Source organism: Propithecus coquereli, unplaced genomic scaffold (genome assembly GCF_000956105.1).
Source record: "Propithecus coquereli isolate 6110/MARCELLA unplaced genomic scaffold, Pcoq_1.0 Scaffold16, whole genome shotgun sequence".
In the NCBI taxonomy this organism is placed as follows: Eukaryota; Metazoa; Chordata; class Mammalia; order Primates; family Indriidae; genus Propithecus; species Propithecus coquereli.
Window position 1 is genome coordinate 7,273,159 of NW_012140524.1, and position 19,965 is coordinate 7,293,123.

At 42.9% G+C, this 19,965-nt stretch overlaps 1 protein-coding gene across 1 annotated transcript in view; it reads right to left on the bottom strand.

Moving 5' to 3' along the window:
- Nucleotides 1–19,432, bottom strand: part of RASSF8 (Ras association (RalGDS/AF-6) domain family (N-terminal) member 8) — a 107,738-nt gene extending 88,306 nt beyond the window's left edge. Inside the window, exon 1 of the mRNA XM_012640990.1 lies at nucleotides 19,393–19,432. The gene's annotated coding sequence lies outside the window, so the exon portion shown is untranslated. The remainder of the gene's footprint in view (nucleotides 1–19,392) is intronic.
- Nucleotides 19,433–19,965: the final 533 nt, after the last annotated feature.

Sequence of the window (19,965 nt, forward strand, 5' to 3'; positions counted from 1 at the left end):
AAATAACACAAAGTAACCAAGTTTATAAAAAAGTATCTTAGCTCATAAAAGTTGTGAATTAATTTGAAGCACACAACACAGAGAAAGAAACATGGGAAAGCAGAGTGAAAAATTCAATATACATATTTTATCTTTGAGGATGGCTACAGATAATAGCTACATTTAGGTTAAATTTAAACTAAAATTTGGAATTGGGATGTGTGTGTATGCCACTGCCTCACATTTATTCTATAGGTTGATATAGTCCAACCTAATTAAAAAATCATCTACATTAAGTTTAATTACCAAACTCCACCTACCACACGTTTGAGTGTGTAAGTATGTGCAGCATTCACCAGGCTGCAGCTTGTATGTGGTGCTTGTACAGATGGATGAATGGGGAGGGGGTGTCAAAACCTCAGCCTTACCTCAGTAATAGGAATCTACATCTTTAGCACTCATTTCTTTTTAGAGTAGGTAAACTACACCTGAAATTCACTCAGACTTTGGGCTTTATGAGGGTGATACATATGCAAATATGCACTAAACAGATACAAAAATGCGTTTGGCCTGTGCATGCTGCATTAACATGGGCATGAATAACATCACCACAAACCTACTTTCAACATTTTGTTAAGGTATCCTATAAAATTAAATTAATGTGACTTATTTTATTAAAGAGAATACACAATACCGTCACCTTCCTAGATAACTCAACAACCAAGGAGCTATATTTCAATGTCTACAATTTACTTTGTGAGCTATTTTGCAGCCATAACATTCTGTGATATTATTTAGGTTAAGCCATAACTCTGCTGGTATTAGAACACACAGGTTAAATCTGGTGGGCTCCAATCAGGAAGCCCATACACCGGAGGTGCTTACTACAAATGTTGTGAGATCACTTTACGCATTAGCCTACTGTGTCAATTTTCTTTCGTAAAATCAGTAGCTTGCTAATAATTAGCATGATGAATGTTAGAAATGGGATCAGACTGGTGAAATTAAATAAAGGATTGAATATGTGGGCTTGGCAAAATGTTTTAGCGACACCCCACACTGGAATGAACGGAGTATAAGAACCTGGTGATACCTGCACCCCTGAAGGCAACAAGAAGACCAAGAATCTGGACTCTGTCCTCTGCATGCTATTATGTGAGTGTTTCTTGAAAGGTGTGTCGAATACCTAAAAACACAGAGATCTGAACCTCCGTGGAACTTACAAATCAGTTGTATTAACTGCTTTGTGTTACTTGCTAGTGAATGTTTATCTAAAAATTTTCTGTATGTGCAGTAGTTTAGTCTGAAACTTGCTTACAGTATAGCCCAGTAGTGAGGTTGTGAGAGAGCAGGTAACCCCCACCTGCTCTAAGTTTCTTTGGTGATAACACTATCTACCTATTCTCCCAAAAAAAGACACCTACGGGTTGGGTACAACCGAACTGACTGTGGAAGAAGGGTCTGGATACCTATTATATTACTCAATGCACAACTTTCTGTGACTCAACTCTGCATGGAGAATGTGAATGATGCTTTGCCTGCCATTCTCGCAGGTTTGCTGACAATCAAATGACTGAAAATATGTGAGAACGATCTGAAAACTGTAAGGCACCATAATCATGTGCAATATTATTACAATCTTTTCAACATATACTGTGAAACAGAAGAGTGCTGGCCTTGTGGCTGCCCTGCCTTTCTTGGATGTTAGTTTTATGGGTCCACGTGTCTGCCGTTCAAGGCCTCCATTCTGCTGCTGCTGAAGCGCCTCCCCACACACTTGTGCACGCACATGCGTGCTTCTGTCTAAAACATAAAACACTCTGGACTGGAAATGAGATGAGCAATACTTATTACTATCATAATTAATACCGTCATTAACATAATTATATGTAGTACAAATATAATTAACATAACATTAAGTAAGAATTAATAAAGATAGGGAATGTGGAGGTTTTGTGATCACCACTGCCAATGCTCTTCTTAGGTGAAGGTGGCCAGTCTGACTTCCACAATATATAAGGGTGTTATATCTAAGCCCAATTCTAGTCATTTAGGAGCTTAAAAATAACTTGATTTGACCTTAGAATTAAACAGTATGTTCCAGGTCAGCTCTCTATATCAGAATCTCAGAAGCTTTTGCATATTCAACTAGAATCTATTATATGCTTTTTTAAAAACAGTGCTAAAGGAGCTCCACCTCTGTTTCCATGACAGGCCTGAAACGTACTGTCATTACTGTATTGACATAACGATACCATCAAAGTGCATTTGTTCAGCCCAGATAAGCCACTAGGCAGAAGAGCCAGGCAGAGGAGTTTAGGCCTGACCCTCCCAGCAACAGGGAGCCACTGAGGATTTTAAGAGAGGAGTGTCACAACTCCTACACCCCATTTTACCACTAACTATGTGATTTTTCCATTTCTATTCTTCGGTGACTGTTCTCTGAAAGAGAATATGGTGCAACGACCTCCCAAGTGTCATCCAGTGTCAACACCACCATGTCCCCATGTGAATTGCACAGGCTATTCTATGTCAGTGGTCCTTCACGTTGACTGCCACACTAGAAAAAAAGTTTTCCCTGGGGCCACAGTGTTTTATTAACACAAAGCGATCTTTTCTAATTTGTTATTTTTTATTGTTTTCTGTGCTTGAGTTATATGCAACACAATCCACGTTTTTAGAATTAAATTGTCAATATTAATTGTAACAATAAGAACATCAACAAGTAAGATTTTCACAAACCAACTGCAGGGTTGTGCATCACGAGGCCCAGGAATCAAAACTAGCCTGAGTTAAATACAGCTCATATGGTAGTCAATGTGTTAATTATAAAAACTACAGGGTTTCCCAAAAGTCACCATACATAGAGAAAACGGGAAATGGTAGCTAAATGTATCTTTATTTACAAAATATTCATTACAAAAGTTTACAAAATTTTTCCTTTGTACGGAGACTTTTGGGACACCCTGTAGTATCTCTGCCTTTACTCGAGCTGTCTCACAACCTATCAGATGTTCTCCATGATTTTTAAAAGGCCAACTTTGTTACTTTTTTTGTCTTACAAATATTTTAATTTGTGCACTTAAGTTGGCAAATCATATTGCCAACTAAATTCACCAAATTGGTATATATACACTAAACTTTGTTAGCTTGTTGACTATCTGAAAGCTAGAAAACAATTTTCCTGCTACATATATGAGGTCAAGAATAAAAACTACCATGATTTACGCTGATTATTTCCAGAAAAAAAATCACAATGATCAATTGAATGAAAAAGACTTACTATGAAGGTTGTTTCCCAAACAGAGGAAACACAGATAACAAGACGGTGATGGGCAAACTCCCATATCAGCCAGTTAGTTTCTCCCTGTGTAATGGTCACCAATGCAGCCCATAATCTCAGCCATTTCAAAATACTTAAGTCACAGCCCAACTGGGATGAATCCACGCAAACATCTCATCGATGCCATAACAACACGGCTGGAGTGCATTCACTGGTAGTAAGTCAGAATCACCCCAGTGGAAGGCTATGTATGGTGTAATGACTTAATGGAAGGAATCCTGACCAAACAGGATCACAAAGATGATGTTTCTAATCTCATTTCAAACACTCACTGCTAACTGACCTTGGGCTATTCACTTAGGCTTTCTGAGCTAAGTTCCCTAACTATAAATTGCCAGACCTGATTATTTCCAATTTTGTTAAGAATCAAATGAGATAATGGACACAAAAGTGGCTTAAAAACTAAATAGTACTCCACAGAAATCTAAGGTGAGGAGAACCAACACTGAGGGAATAAGCTGCTAATTAACTAGGGAAACATCTTAAAATTCTAGACCCAAATCACAACTTTCTTGGTAATCTGCCCCAAATCAGCAGAGTCCCAGTCACGTGGTGTTGGGACAGGGTGTAACACACTGGGCTTAGTTCTGAACACAGCAGGTGGAAGAGAACTGGAGACGGTGGGAGCCTGGGTGAGGAGGAGAGACCAGAGGACCTGTTCACAAAAGCCTACTGCCTGGGAATAAAGCCCGAATTCCTCAGTGCGGCATGTAAGACCCTCCACACCTGGTCCCAGCCACATCAGCCCCGTTTCTCTCTATTCCCAGCAGCACATCCAAGCTGACTGACTCTAGACACTGTGCTAGAGTGTCCCAATGCTACTCTACACAGCCACACTCCCGGGCCAGCCTCCGCCATGGTCCCCCGGCTGTGGTGGCCTCTTCCCAGCACCCCAACACCTCCCACCAGCCTTTGTACCACTGTCCACCAGGCATACCATGTCTCCTGGTCCTTTGGTCCTTGATCAGCATGTCCTGCCTTCTAAATAGCTTTCTCTGCTTCCTACACATATAAGGAATAAGTCCTTCCTCCTTCCTATTACATTTATGTTTATTTCTGTAATAGGGCTTTTTAAAAGTTCGACTTTTGCTTTGCTAGATTGTAAGCTTCTTAAAAGGCAGAGGCCATTTCTTTTCTTTGTAATAGCATTCACTGCGAGTATTTTCCTTCAATATGGCCACGTGATCTTTATGTTTTCGGAGTGAATGTAAACAAAGTGATCTCAATACATGACACTGGAAGACGCTGAGCAGTACTCTAAGTTAATTCTAAAGCAATCCCGGTATTTCCTAATGTAAAATCTGAATAATAAGAAATCTTAATTCAGGAAAAAGACAGAAAAAAACTCTGCCTCCCATAACCAAGCTTGCTATCAACCAAAAGCTAAACAAACTTTAGGAAAGCATGGGGCCAGGGGTTGGGGTAGGGCAGCGATGACTCCTAACTTCAGCTCCAGCCGCTCCCCCAGCCCACTGTGCACACCTAGCTTTAATAATATTAAGATTATTTCTAGGGGTGGGGTGGGGGTGAGAAAAAAAAAATAAAAAAGACTATTTCTAGTTCTCCAGCAGACCATGTTCTCCTTACACCCTGTGCCTTTGTGCTCATTGCTCTATTTGTATGGAGTGTCCTCCCAGAAAAATGCCTTCCCATCCTGAAGTCTTAGCTCAAGAGTGAACTTTTCCTCTTAAAACGTTCCCTGATTTCCTCAGGCGGACTTAGGAAGATCTTTCCAGATGCACTGGCTTCCAACCCCAGCCCAAGAACCCACCTCTCCATTTCATCCATTATCACATTCCAAAAATTATCTGTTTAAAGGAACCTTATACTAACAAAGTGTCTGAAAGATAAGATTGGTTCTTTTTGGTTATGCAAATCCAGCTCACAAGCACTGCATAGATACTGTCTAAATGAGTCAATGATGAATAAGGGCACTGCCCAATCGACCAACACCAATTATCTACAGATAGCTGACCCACCCCTGTGGGCTCAGGGTTGAGTGCTCACCTCTCACTGTGCTGGGAAGAGGCAGAGCTGAGCAGTCTCCCCGATCTGAGAATTACTCCCATAAAAACAATAGTCATATAGGCTGGCCCATCAAGCTCTATTCAGTTTGAACGCTCTACAATAGTTAAAACTGCACTCAGAGAAATTAAGATTTCTATTTATTCAGATTTTACACTGGGAAATGTTGGGATTGCTTTAGAATTAACACAGGCTTAGAGTGCTGTTCAGTATATTCCAGGACAGTGTTACAGTGAAAAACATAACATTAGCAAAATTCCGTTTTGTAGACTTTCATGGGCTAGACTAAAATCTCAGCCCTCCCTTTTAGGGTAAATAACTTTGGAAAAAGGTATTCCAAATCACTGTGGACTTCAATAACACTCACATTGTAAAGCAGAAGCTTCCCTTAAACAGAGAATTCTCTTCGTAGATCAGCCATGGCACTTCTCCTCCACCCTTTCCTTTCTGTCTTTACCTCCTCCACTTGTATGATCAAGAACAATTAGGTTATTATTGGCAAACCCACCTATGTGGCTAGCATCAGACAAAACAGCATGAGTCTTCTGGGGGCAGCTCTGCACACCACATCTACACCCATGCCCCAGCCTCACAGGGCCCCCATGCTGAGCCCTCCCCTACGTTCTCCTCGGACCCCCAGCCCACTGTGAGCTTAGGGGGCTGCTTGCCTCAAAACTGCTTTGTTTGATCAAACTCCAACCTCAAAGCCATCTGCTTTCACTTCCAGATAACACCCTTCCTCATCCCTTACTCCAAAGAGAAAATTATGGCAAATGGACAAGGGTCCTTAGTCCATTCAGGCTGCTATAGCAAAATATCATAAATCGGGTAGCTTATAAATAACCGAACATTGTATTTCTCACAGTTCTGGAGGATGCAAAGTCCATGATCAAGGTATCAGCAAATCAGGTGTCTGGTGAGGACCCACTTTCTGGTTCATGGAAGGCACCTTCTCGCCATGTCCTCACATGGTGGAAGGGACTAGCCAGCTCTCTTTTATAAGGGCATGAATCCCACTTGTGAGGGCTCCGCCCCCATGACCCAATCACCTCCCAGTGGCCCCATCTCCAAGGACCATCGCCTTGGGGGTCAGGGTGTCAACATACAGATTTTGGGGGGGGACACATTCAGACCAGAGCAAGCTCCCTCCCTGAGCAGCCATCCTCTCGAACTCTAATATTTCCATGAAAGACCTCACCGTCGGGCAGACTATCTCACAAACTCAGTGTCTCAAGTTAATTCTCAGGATCAGTTTATAAGGAAGATACCACCACACCCAAGTGACTGACGGATGAGCAAACTGAGGATCAAAGGGATGAAGTGATGTGTGATGTGTCCAGTCCCATGACTATGAAATGACAGGCAGAATCTGGCACCCCTGACCCGGAGCTCACACCGCGCTGCACATCTGTCACAGGACAGCCCCAACTCGTCTTCTCAGTTCCCCTCCACATGTCCCATGGTCTGGCCAAATTGGCCAAATGAACCCGCCCAAGCATTTTAACAAATAAACATGCCTTTGCCTCTTTAAAAAAAACAAATGTGATGTTTTTATAATTATAAAATACATGCTCATTATAGAAAATTTTGGAAAACCTAAAAAGATGAAAGAGTAAAAGTCATCCATAAAAAAATAGAAAGAATTAACCATCTACAACTACACACAATATGGACAAATCACACAACCTGTGGCGTAAGAAATCAAAAATAAAAGAGTACATGTTGTATGACATCATTTATACAAGGAACAAAAAACAGTCAATACTATGAGATGCCAGGGGCCTATAAGCATGCTGATAATGTTCTATTTCTTGATCTAGGCATTTGTTGCATGGGTATGTCCAGTGTGTAAAAATTCAATGAACTGTATATTTATGCATGTGTGTACACATGTACACACATATAACACACTTGAAGTCAAAAACAATGTTAATATTTTGGTGTGTTTTCATTCTGGTGCTTTTTTTCCTTTTGGTATTACTTCTTAAAGAATTTTTTAAAAAATTGCTATCACATTGTACACATAATTTTGTTTTCTGACATTTTACCCAACAAAAAAGCATAAGCATTTACCCAAATTACTGTAAATACTTCATAAATACTTTTAATGGCTGTATAACAGTCCATCTGATGTCTATACCATAATTTACTTAACCAGTGTCCTAATATCAACCATTTAGGTGCCTCCAATGTTTATTATTATAAATACTGCTGCAGTAAATGCCCTTACCCTTTAAGTTTTTTAGCTGCTCTCTCCTCTTATATTGCTTTATATATTTATAATATATTATAGCTTATGTAATTATTTATGTACCTCCATATCCTCACTGCTTGACAATAAGCTTTCCAAAATCACAGACCACATCACTCTTCCTTGTGTTCCCCCAAATAATGTTCTGTTAGTCTTCTGAAAACAGTCCAGTACTACTTGCTGATGTGTTTTCAGAAGAAAAGTAAAACTCCCCTTCCTATCAATGAATTTCTATATCACCACAGTCATCCATGTAACATGAATGTTCTAGTCAGTTTTATTTCAAACTCCTTTTAGTCTGCACAGCTAAATGCTTACAGGCAATTTAGCATGGTCCTTAATTCATTCAACAACCAGCCATGCCAAGCCCAAGGATCCAATGGGAACCAGGTAAGTGCCTGCCATTAGAGAGCATGCAGTAGGTGGATAATTAAATACGGATCCTGTTTGTAAGGAGACCGGCAGTCTAGCAGGGAAAGCCACGCGAAACAAATCTGCACTCCTCACTCTTGAGTTTTCAAATCACAACTGTGCAGATGGGAACAGATACCAGCCTCAGAGCCAGAATCTGAAAACTTGACCCGGGTGGGTTTGTTAGTCTGAGGATGAATGTGTCTGCTGTATTTAATACGTTTTGAAGTGTTTTTACAAACATTACTAACCCCATCATATCTGATCCTGCAAAAGCATGGTACATTTTTAAAGTGCTAATAAAAAGAGACACATGGTAAAACGTTTAGAAACAAAAATAAAAGCTCATAAAAACAGAGAGAGTGGTGACAAATATTTTTCTTTTCCTTTTTGTTTTTTTCCTTGCACATGGAATGAAGACTGGGAAGACCCCTGAAGGGCAAAGGATGAAATACAAGCAGTAATGATCAACCGGAACACAGCAGAGAGATCTTCAGAAGTTTTCCATTTTGAATGTGTAACAGGATGACCCGTGCCAAAGGTGGAAACTTGGCCCATCGTTAGTTCAGGAGGCCAGGAAATTGTTCTAGAACAGAAAGGCTAAGCACAGCCAGGGCTGAGCCCACCAAGGCTCCTGCGATTCAAGAGGTCAGGGGTGAACCTGGACACAAAGGGCTACTGAGGGGGCTCCCCAGGACCCCAAAGAACTCATGAAGGGGCCACCTGCTTCAAGAGCTGTTTAATGCAGATGAAGCTGCTCCACTTTAGAACAAGATACCCCACAGAACATCCAGCAGCAAGGGCACAGCCGGTCATAAAGCTTCAAAGAACCAACTTACACTCCTTGAACTGCATCGAGGACTGCAAGCTTAAAGACCTCTTAGTCACTTTGAACTTGTGAACAAATGAGCTTAAGAAGAGCCTCTCAGAAGCTCACCTGTTTGAAGTAGAGGGCTTCTAAAATTACAGCACAAAGGAATAAGAAAACTGTGTATGCACATGGTATGGAAAGACAGCACAATCAGCTCCTAACGAGTGAGCTCCTCCTTTACAAGGAAAGGACAGCCAGGCTGGTTTTAGTGCTTTGGGGTATTCTGGCAGGTAAAGGACAGGCTGCACCATTTTTTTGTGTGATCAAATGGCATATTCAGATGTTTCAGCACCAAGGCATGAGACAGCTTATTACTTTAGTCCTGCTGGTGCCTGGCACATGAGGATGGGCAGGGGGCCAGAGATGAGCCTCAGGGTATAGGTAATACCTATACCCTGCCCACTGCCCCCATAGATGAGCAGGGAGGCACGACAGCCACCTGGCCAGCCCAGGGTGGGAGGCCAGAGCCAGATGTCAGAGGTCCTGTGTGCCCTAAGGGAGGCTGAACACTACCCAGCAGGCACTGACAGACTTGAGCTCTTAGGGAGTGACACAGTGAGATTTGCATATCCAAGAGCTCATCTGGAAACAAGGAGGATGGGTCTCAAGCAAGGAGACCAACTAACAGGCAACAGTCTAAATGAGAGATGATAAAGGAAGGTAGTGAATGATGGGAGATGGGGGACATTTCCTCTGCTGTCCAGGAGGTAAAATCAGTACTTGATCAATGAGTCAAGGTCCAGTGGCACAGGAAAGGCACGAATGGAGTAAGCTGGATGATGGTGCCACACAGCCAGGAAGAAAAAAAAGGAAGAAGTTGGGATATGCTGATCCTGAGGAAGTGACACATGGTTGAGTAGGCAGGGACCTGGAACGCAGGGACAGAGCACTGCAGGAACACACACTTGGAAGTCCATCACCACACAGGCTGGAGCAGAAACAAGGAAAGTGGGTGCGATCACTCATAACGGGAATTTTACGTTCTTAGGACAGAACCCTTTCAGAACCTCATGGAAATTTGGCAACCTCTCACCATAAAAAAAAAAAAAAAAAGAAAAGAGCACACAAACAGACATTTTTGAGAAAAAATATCAGGAAGCTCGCAGGCCCCCTGTTGCCCACACAGTGGCTGGGGGTTCAGAAATCTTGGGCCTAGGGATGGGGGTGCAGGGGTGGGAAGAAGGTCTAAAGCAGCGTTTCTCAACCAGGACGCCACTGGCACATCCTGAAGGACAAGTCTTCACCATGTAGGACACTAGCTCAGCCTCTAGCCACTTAACACCAGAAATACCCAATCCTCAGCCTCCGTGACAACCAAAAAATGCCCCCATGTATTTCCAAATGGTACTACCACACTGGAGAACCCCTGGTCAAGAGCGAGAGGAGGAAAAAGCAAAGGAGACTTAAGAAGGTCAGAGATGGAAAGAAAAGTAGATCCAATCCTCCAGCCACCCCCTCCAAACCATACCCAGGTGGGGCCCTTCTCCCACTCCCTATCTCCACCACCAGCACCTTGTCTAAGCCATTCCCTGCACGGATTATTGCAATCGTCTCCTAATTGGTCTTTCTGCCTCTCTCTTTACTTCCCCTTGGCAAGCTACTTTCCATTAGGCAGCAGAGTAAGCCTTTTCGATTTTACTAATTTTATTTAACAAACACTTTTATACTCACTATCTGCCATGCTCTGTTCTTTACAAACATCAACTCATCTAATCTTCACAACACCACTACGAGATAGCTATCATTACTATCCCTATTTTATGGATGCGGCACAGAGAAGTTACAGAACTGACCCACGGTCACAGAGCCAATAAGTGCAGGGTTGACATTTTCCCCCAGGCAGAGCTCTGAAGTCTGTGTTCTCCCACTACCCCAGGCCGTCCTCCAGTCTGTTCAGTACTCTGCCCAAGACCCTGAACTGTCTTCTCAGAGTAAAAACCTAGATCCCTGTCACAGCCAGTAAGGCCCCACTATAGGGATGCCCACTACCTCCCTGTCTCCCCTCCTGCCTCACCCGCGTGGCCTCTAGGGTGGGCACCCTGTGAGCACCTGCTCCTCTGCACGGTGTCCTCCCTCTGCAGCATTCTTCTCCAGACCTCTGGCTCCTTTGCTCCAGCAATGTCTCTGCTCGTGTTAGTGAGGACTTTCTGCCCACCCAATATCAAGTAACACCTCCATGCCCACCCCCAGCATTTCTAATTCCCTCACCTTACTATAGTTTTTCCTCCAAAGCATTTGTCATCGTATAAATAATGTGAAATTACTTGTTCACCTATTATCCCCTCAGTAGAGTGTGCTCTCCACGCAAGCAGGAGCTCTGTGTGTTTGAGTCTCTGCTATGTCTCCACAAGTGGAAGGGCGTGCAGTTCAGTTGTGAATGAATCAATAAATAAAAGAATGAACAAAGAAAAAGTGATGCCAAGGAAGAGAAGTTTCAAGAGAGAGGGAGTGTAAACATGCAGCAAAATACTTCAGTTATATCAGGGCTGGAAGGTTTCCATTGATTTTAGCAATTAAGATATGGGTGTCCACGGCATGAGATGTGTCTGAGAAAGGGTCCCTGGCTGGGGAGTGAGCAGGAAGGTGAGGTAACAGAAGGAATAAGCAGACAACCCCTGTGAGAAGCTCGCCGAGAAAGGAGACAGCTAGTATGAGCAGCAGTGCAGAAAGAGACCTGAGCACGCTGTTTCCAGGGCGAGGAGCCAAGGCAGGCTGAGACTGAAACCCAGTAGAGAGAAAGGATTATTGACAAAGCTCTGGGGACAGCAAGTCCAGAGTGTGGGGGACGACCAGGATCTTCCGTTAACAAGCAAACACTCTTCTCCCACCCTCCGATGACCTAAACTGGCAGTGTCCTAACTCCGGTGCTCCTCAGAACCATCGGCCTGGACGGACGGCAGAGGCCTCAGTACCTGTTCTGCCCAGAGAGCACCGAGGCCTTCCCAGGCCCCAGTGCAAACAGGACGATCACGCAGAGCACACTGGAGCTGGGTAAGGGGGAAAGGCACTCACTTTCCACTGTGGCACTTCATACACCTCCATTTCCATACATGGACACATTTAAACATCTTTTATTTCAAAACCACCCCAGTGAGAAATTAGTAGCCCCACTTAAAGATTAGAAACTTGCTCAGTAAGCCTCACAACTTCTCCAAGGCCACCCCGGTACAGCTGGGCTTTTATCGTGAGCGGGCACTCTTTCTAACTCCATTCGTTACTCTGTAGAATACGACAGGGAAGAGGCAGATAATCAAGGCTAGGAAAATTAAAATGAAAGGGGTGATCTAGGTTGGGGAGTTTTCAAAGAGAGCAAAAAGTGAAATAACTGTCATTAACAGGAAACATAACAAAAAGTGTATCTAAGATTAGTTAAAAGGGGCAAGGGATGTACATAATACCCTCCCCACCAGACTCTGTAACAGATAGCAAATAACAAAAGGAGAAAGGAAGAGAGGGAGAAGGAATGCCTGAGTAGGAAAAGCTTTCCATGAAGGATACGGTAAGAAAACTAGAAATTTTATTAAAGTAAACATGACAAAAACACATTATCAAGTACTGTACTGGATTTAGTTGCTTTTCATTTAGTTTGTTATCCAGCTGCGAATGTCAATTGATACAATAAAAAAGGATATAAAAGACAACTGATTTTTGCATAGATGCAAAGGCAATTCAGTGGAGAAAGAACAGACTTTTTAACAGTGTTGGAACAACTGGATTTCCATATGCAGAAAATGAACTTCAATCCATAACTCACACCATATAAAAAATTAACATAAAATGGATCATAGACCTAAGTCTTAAACCTAAAACTATAAAACTTCTAGAAGACAGGAAAAAATCTTTGTCACCTTAGGTTAGGCAAAGAAAGATTTCTTAAACACCACACCAAAAGCACAATCTATAAAAGAACAAATTCATAAGCTGAACTTCATCAAAATTAAAGCCTGCACATCTTCAAAGTCACTGTTAAGAGAATGAAAAGACAAGCCACAAACTGGGAGAAACTCTTCGCAAAGCATGTATTTGATAAAGCTCTTGAATCCAAAATACGTAAGAACCCTCAAAATTCAACAATAAGAAAACAATCAACCCAATAAAAACATAGGCAAAAGACTTGAACAGACACTTCACCAAAGATATAAAGATAGCAAAAAAGCACATAAAGAGATGCTCAACATCACTGGTCATTAGGGAAATGCAAATTAAAACCACAATGAAATAACACAAATGACTAAACTTAAAAAGGCTGACTCTACCAAGTGTTGGCAAAGATGTGGAGGAACTAGCATGCTTATGCACTGCTGGTAAGAACGTAAAATGGTACAATCATTTTGGAAAATACTTTGGCAGTTTCTTAAAAATCTAAGCATACACCTACCATATGATTCGGCCATTCTACACCTAGGTACTTACCCAAGATGAACAGAAAGTATGTGCTCATGAATGCTTGTATGCAAGTATTCATAACAGCTTTATTTATAATAGCCAAAAATTAAAAACAACACAAATGTCCACCAATAGGTGAACAGATAAATGACTGTTGTACAGTCATACAATGGAATACCATTCAGCAACAAACAGGAATAAACTACTGCTACATACAGCAACATGAAAGAATCTCCAAATAATTATTCTGCGTGAAAGAAGCCTCAGCAAAGAAGAGTACATATTGCACAATTCTATTCATCTAAAATTCTAGAAAACGCAAACTACAGTGACAGAAAGCAGAGCAATGGTTTGGGGGGAGGGGCAGGATAGGGAGGAGAAATTACAAAGGAGAATGAGAAAATCTGGCGGGGAGTGATGGATATGTTCATTACCTTGATTGTGGTCATTATTTCACAGTATATACACAGGTCAAATCTTGTAAAATTGTACAGGTAAGTACGTGTACTTTATTGCATGTCAATTACATCTCGATAAAGCTGTTTAAAAAAGGAATACAAGGGAAGGAGGTCACTGTACACTAAAAAAATAAGGAAAATACAGCACAAATAAACTATAACAAGGTTTTCTGATATCTAACAGGTGTTAGAACTTCCTGTAAAAATGGCCAAATTTTACAAAATATCCCCAACCTATTTCTTAGTGGTATTTCTACAATAGGGTTTCACAGATTATAAATCCATTCAAATATTTTAAGCAAGAATATCTGGCCAATTTCTAGCCATTAAGAGAACCCTAATTTTTTCAACATAAATACTTATATCTGGAAGAATAATTTAATCTTAAGTGGTTTTCCAAAAATAAAATTACTATAATTAAGGATAAACATGACTTAGCACTCAGAAGCACTCGGTTAACAAAAGTGACAAAATACATCACCCACATGAATAAAATCTGCTGTAACTCTCCCTTTGTTACAACTTGCATTTATATGTGATTTTTTAAAAAAACAAAGAGTAAAACATATGCCACCGAATAAGAAAATATTTTTCTAAATGCATACAACTTGGACAGCCCTCAAGTTAATTGTAATGAACTTTATGATATATCAGAATGTACACAAAAATAAAACTCAAAAATAAGTCATCTAAATCCTATCGCAAGGTAAAATAAATGGGTAACAAATGTTGGTGCTAAAAAGCCCCAGGCAACTTGTTCAAGGTCACCCAAGTAACCAGTGGACATATATATACGAGGGGAAAAAAACAACAAGGGCTCCCAACCATAACTTTTCTCTCCTTCGGAGTGGTGGCTACTCATGATGCAAATGTCCTGGAGGCACACAGGCCCTGCACAAAGCAGATCACATGGTATGTCCCTCTCAGGCCTCACTCCCAACATTTTTATACAGGTAAAATTGGATCTAAATTAGCCACGTGGCTAACAGGGGCATCTCTACCTTCCCATGCCTTCCTGACTAGAAAATAGGGTGGGGAAATGAGGGAACAAGAGGAACAGTTTCCCTAAGAAAAGCAAATGTATGGAAAGCTTAAGCTTCCTTTTTCCAGTTTTGACCAGGTAAACTACTCACTCCTCCTTTGAGAGCACCTAGTGCAGAGCTTGGCACACAACAGGAGTTCAAAAATGCTACCTTCATCCTCCCGGCTCTCCCAGCCCAAGAGCACCCAGGCCAGCGAGACTGCTCGGGCGTGTCACAGTCTGGGGAAACCTAGAGGCTGAGTGCAGAGAAGTAAGTTCTGAAGGGACCAGATCTGAAGGGACCAGAATCAATTCTAAAGTCCCCTGTATACTTAGTGATCTGGAAAAGAATGGGAATTATACTGTAAGGATGTGAGGGGATAATTCTGAAGGAAAACTGAAGTCCTAAAAAACAAGTCAAGAGAAAAACACAGATGAGTATTTTTAAGAAGCACAGACTCCAAACATCAATAATAGAGATGTAAATACTTCAGAGTTATAGAACATCAAACTACTATTTCATAAAGAGCAACCACATGACAAAAATACTCAAACCAAGCCTGAAGCTTTCCTTGGCCTTGGAAGGTCATGAGACTTTTCTGGCCACAACGAGGAATGTTTTTAGTGAGAGAGAAAAAAAGAACTTCCAGACCTCTAGGTGGCTACCATTTTTAAACTACTCCTCTCCCTTAACTATGTGGTCAAATGATGTCTAGTTGTTACGTAAGTCACATCAACAGCCGGACAGTACTGAACATCCTTTGAACTCTAACTCCCATTTTTCTATGACAATTTTCCCAACCTTCCTTTGAAGTCTGGCACTGAGTAGTCAACAGCAGCTAACTAATGTGTTATCATGTGACACTGTGTAAAATAGTATGGCAAAGTCAGATTTTTTTTTCCTTTCAGTAATCCTGTGCTATTGAAAAATAGCATAATTATTTTAATGATGTACTTGGAAAAAGGATTATCTACAACAGAAAGTCACAGGGGTAACACTAATTAAAAGGTGCATCAATTTATTAGTAACCATGAATCTTCCAGAGCCTAAATGCATTAATTTTACCCGGTATCAGCAAAGGTTGTTTCATATTATACATATAACCAGCAAAGAATGAACATAAGAGTGCCAGTCTGGCTTTTCTGTCATGAAAAACAAACTTAACAGTGACACAGAAGGCAATCGAGACAAAAATACAAAACCGATATTACTATCTCATTCGCTGTATCAACAAATATTTATTGAGCACCTATGTATACCAGGCACTGGTCAATAAACCAGGTACTATTAACCTCATATAAACCTCAAGGGCAAGAGAAAGACATTAAACGATTAAATAATAACGTGTAATTATAAACTGTGGTAAATATTAAGAAGGAAAAGATGATTAGGCTATGAAGGAGAAAATAAAAGGGCTCCAATTTAAATGATGTTAAGGTGGCCTTGTCAGAGAAGATCTTTATAAGAAAGGATGTTTGGGCTAGCGTCCAAGGATGAGAAGTTGCTCAAGGAGATGGTCCTAAAATAGAGAGAAGAACAGCAGGAGCAAGGGCCCTGAGGCAAGTCTGCTGGAGAATTGGCCAAGGTGCTGGCAAGAGATGCAGATGGGGCGCAAGGACCGAATCACGTGGGGCTTCGACGGCATGTTGAGGATTTTGTATCTTATCCCCAAAATAAATGTGTTTCCTGAAAGCCTTGAAAACTTGAAAACAGTAAGTCACTTTTTTTTTCTTTCTCAGGTTGCTGGTGGGAAAACAGACTGGAAGGGGTGCAGAGTGTGTGCAGGAGGCACCTCACCAGGGAAAGAGAATACAGTGTAGTGGCTTGCGTCAGGATGGAAGCATAGTGGAGACTGAAAAACAGACAGGTTTGAAAGAGATTTTGCAAGATAAATGGACAGCAGGACTTTGTGATGGACTGGTTTGGTTGGGCTGCAAGAAAAGAAAGTAGAATGAGCTACTCGTTGGATGGATGAGATGAAAAATAGAGGAGGAACAGTTCAAAAATTTGGGTGATCAAGAGCTCAATTCTGGAGAAGTTTGAGATGTTGCCGCCATTTATTGGCTGTCTAAGATGTGCCAGGCACTATATTAGACGTTCTATTCACCACAGCATCGCTTTTAGTAGAAGTATTCTCATTTTCCAGAAAGCAAACTGTAGATCAGAGATTGAAGCAAGCAAGCATGGCTACATTTACTCACCTCTAAAGTAACAAAGTCTGGCTGGCTGCAGGGTAAACATTCTTTCCACTATACAGAGTACTTAGAAACTATCTCTATACTTTGAATTTTGAATTCTAGTTAGGGTTGGAGTAAGCTAGCATCCAAGGAGAGTAAATAGGCATTACATTATTTTTAAAATCCAAATCCTCAGATTTATGATGCATAGTGTTTTTCTACCCAATTCCCATCCCCACTTCATTTTTGCCTGCAAAGAGTTTTGCAATGTTTAGAGCACTAGCAAGATACCTAAGACCTTAATGTTTTACAACAAATGAGCAAAGCCATTATGCCAGGAATCAACCATGATGAAAAGGGCAACAATATCTTGCAGCAAACAGGACTTTTTACACCCAAGTCGTTATATACGTCAACATAAGACAGATCAATTAATGAGTGAGAAACCCTGAAAAACTAATCATTTCTCAAAATGCAATGCATTCAAGTCAAAAATTGATGCAAGTCACCAAGTACAAGAGGCTACAAAAACCAAGCACTGAAAATTCAGGCTAAAAAGTTGAAACCTAAAAAAAATAACAGAAGGCAAAAAGAAAGGATACCACAACTGTGAAGAATTTTAAATCTGCAATTCCCAAATATCTCAACCAAATGTCAAATGCAGTAAACCCGCACCCTAAAAACTTAAACCTTCACTCTTCTTTGTAACTGCTTTTTTCCCTGCAGCACATTGACATTTCTGCAAACTGAAATGCCCTTCCTGTCTGCATAGACTCATGATTTGCTCCCTCTCAGGGCTCTCTACTGAAGCCCAGAAATAAAGTTTGATCAATGAACCCAAAAAGAACTCAATGCATTACTGACCATTGTGTCTATTATGGAAAGTACCACCTGGAGACTCTTAAAAGGAGGAAGAATTGAGGAAGGGGGGAGATTTTTGAAAGGTTTTATCATCTACATTACAAATTATATTTGGTTGCGACTGATCCTTCAATAGAATAACATTACATTATGTTCAGTTTTCTTAAAGTGGGGTATGGTCACGTATAATTTTGATGGTTTTGGAAGAGTTCCCCATGGAGATAAATAAAATTAAAAGTACCATTAGTATGTCTGCTAAAAGATAACACTCACACAAACCACTTCCCCAAATGATAATGCTGTGTCCTGCGCCCTGATTCTTGTGTCCACCTGGCACCTCTCCCGCAGAGGGGTGGCTGGCATTCACTACTGCCTCATCCAGGCAAAGGACAGGATGTTGAAAATCCATTAAGAACGTTTCCCATTTTCTGTTCCTTCATAACATGATCGCAACTCCTGGCAACCCCAAGATGAAAGACTTTTAAAAATTTTTAATTTAAAAAAGAAAAAAGAAAACCTGGGCCCCTCCCCCCACCAGAATGAGTGGTTAACCCAAAGAACAGAAAAGCAGAGATGTATACATATTTAATGATACTTCCTGGGGACAATACAGATCTAATGAATTGCTGAGCCACAATCTGCTGGAAAATCCATGCATGTTCGTCCCTGCTGTCACCAGGCTGAAGAATTTTTAAAAATGCGATGCTTTGATGTATTGATGGGGCTAACCTGACAGGTTTAAGTCATCTATGAAACGTGCTTTGCATTTATTTCCCTTCTAAATCCCTAAAGATCAGGAGCAGTATTGACCTGCAATTATGTCCTACGACTGCACTGCTCAAGATGCCATTTGAAGCTGGGAAAGTAGTGGTTGGGCAACACCAGGCGGCTCTGTGATGCTAAAATAACAACGCAACACTCGGTTATGAACCCAGGTACTCGGCTTGTATGACCCGGTGCCGCACAAGGACCCACATTCAAAGCTCGCGTCCCTTAAAGTTGCATCTTATCAGGCTTTCTGCGATATACCTTCTCAAAGTTTCTAGTCTGCAAAACAGAATTACTTTGAAAGTCCTCTCTTCTGGACTCCCCTCCCCAGAGGGATTGGCGGCAAGGGGAATAGGAACGCAGAATGGTTAACAGGCCAAATAAAATTTAAAAACCCATAAACCAATCTTTTTTTTCCAGAGGAAAAAATAAGCGTTCACCAAACCGCCACCCGGCAAACGAGCATCCGATTTCCATCTGGAGAACAAAATATTAAAGAAGCCAGACATGCAATTCCCTTCCCAACAAAAGTGGCCTCTAAACTCCCTTGCCAAGGACACTGGGAGGAAGCAGAAAAGCAACGAACAAGCTCGTACTTTTCAGTCCCCGGCGCGTGTGTGCCGCGGGGAGAAGGCGCAAAGGGTGACACCAGGGAAAAGGTGAACGCGGAGGAAGTGGGGCGCCGCGCGGGAGCGGGGTGGCGGAGAACGGACCAGGGAACCCGAGGTGCCGAGAGGGGAGAAGGGGTGCGGAAGGAGGACGCCCGAGGCTCCAGGAGAGGAGGGAGGGGTCCCAAGCGCTGCCCAGAAATCGCCGCGGCCAAGTAAAGTTAATACTTACTCAGTTTCGCAACTGCGCCGCCCCCGCAGGCCGCCGGCGGGGGAGCTCTGGACGCGGCGGCGCCCGGAGCCCGGCGGCCGCCCAGCGCCCGTCCCCGCGCCGCGCAGCCCCGCGCCACCCTCCCCGGCGCTCCACGGGCCGCGCGCCGCGCACCGGCTGGAGGCCCCGGCTCCCCGGCGCGCCTTGCTCGCTCACCTCCCCGGCCGGCGCTAGGTGAGTGTGGACGCCCCTGGCGGAGTGCGGGGTGCGCGAGCGCTCGGGCAGCTGCAGAGCCGCCAAGGGAGCCGCCCCCAGCGCAGCCGCCGCCGCCGCGGGCGGGCGGGCGAGGCTTGGCGAGGCGCGGGGCGGCGGACGCCGAGCGAGGAGCGGCGCGGGGCGCGGGGAGTGGGGCGAGCGCGGCAGCGGAGTTGGCGGCCGGCTCGCTCCCGCGGCCGGTGCCTCTGGGCTCGGGGCCGGGCTGGGGGCCGGGCCGGGCCGGGCGGCCGGGGGCTCCGCCCCTTCGCCGGGCCGCGGCGGAGCGCGCGAGAGGAGCTGCGCGGGGGCGCCCCCCTCGGCCGGGCGCTCGGGTTACAG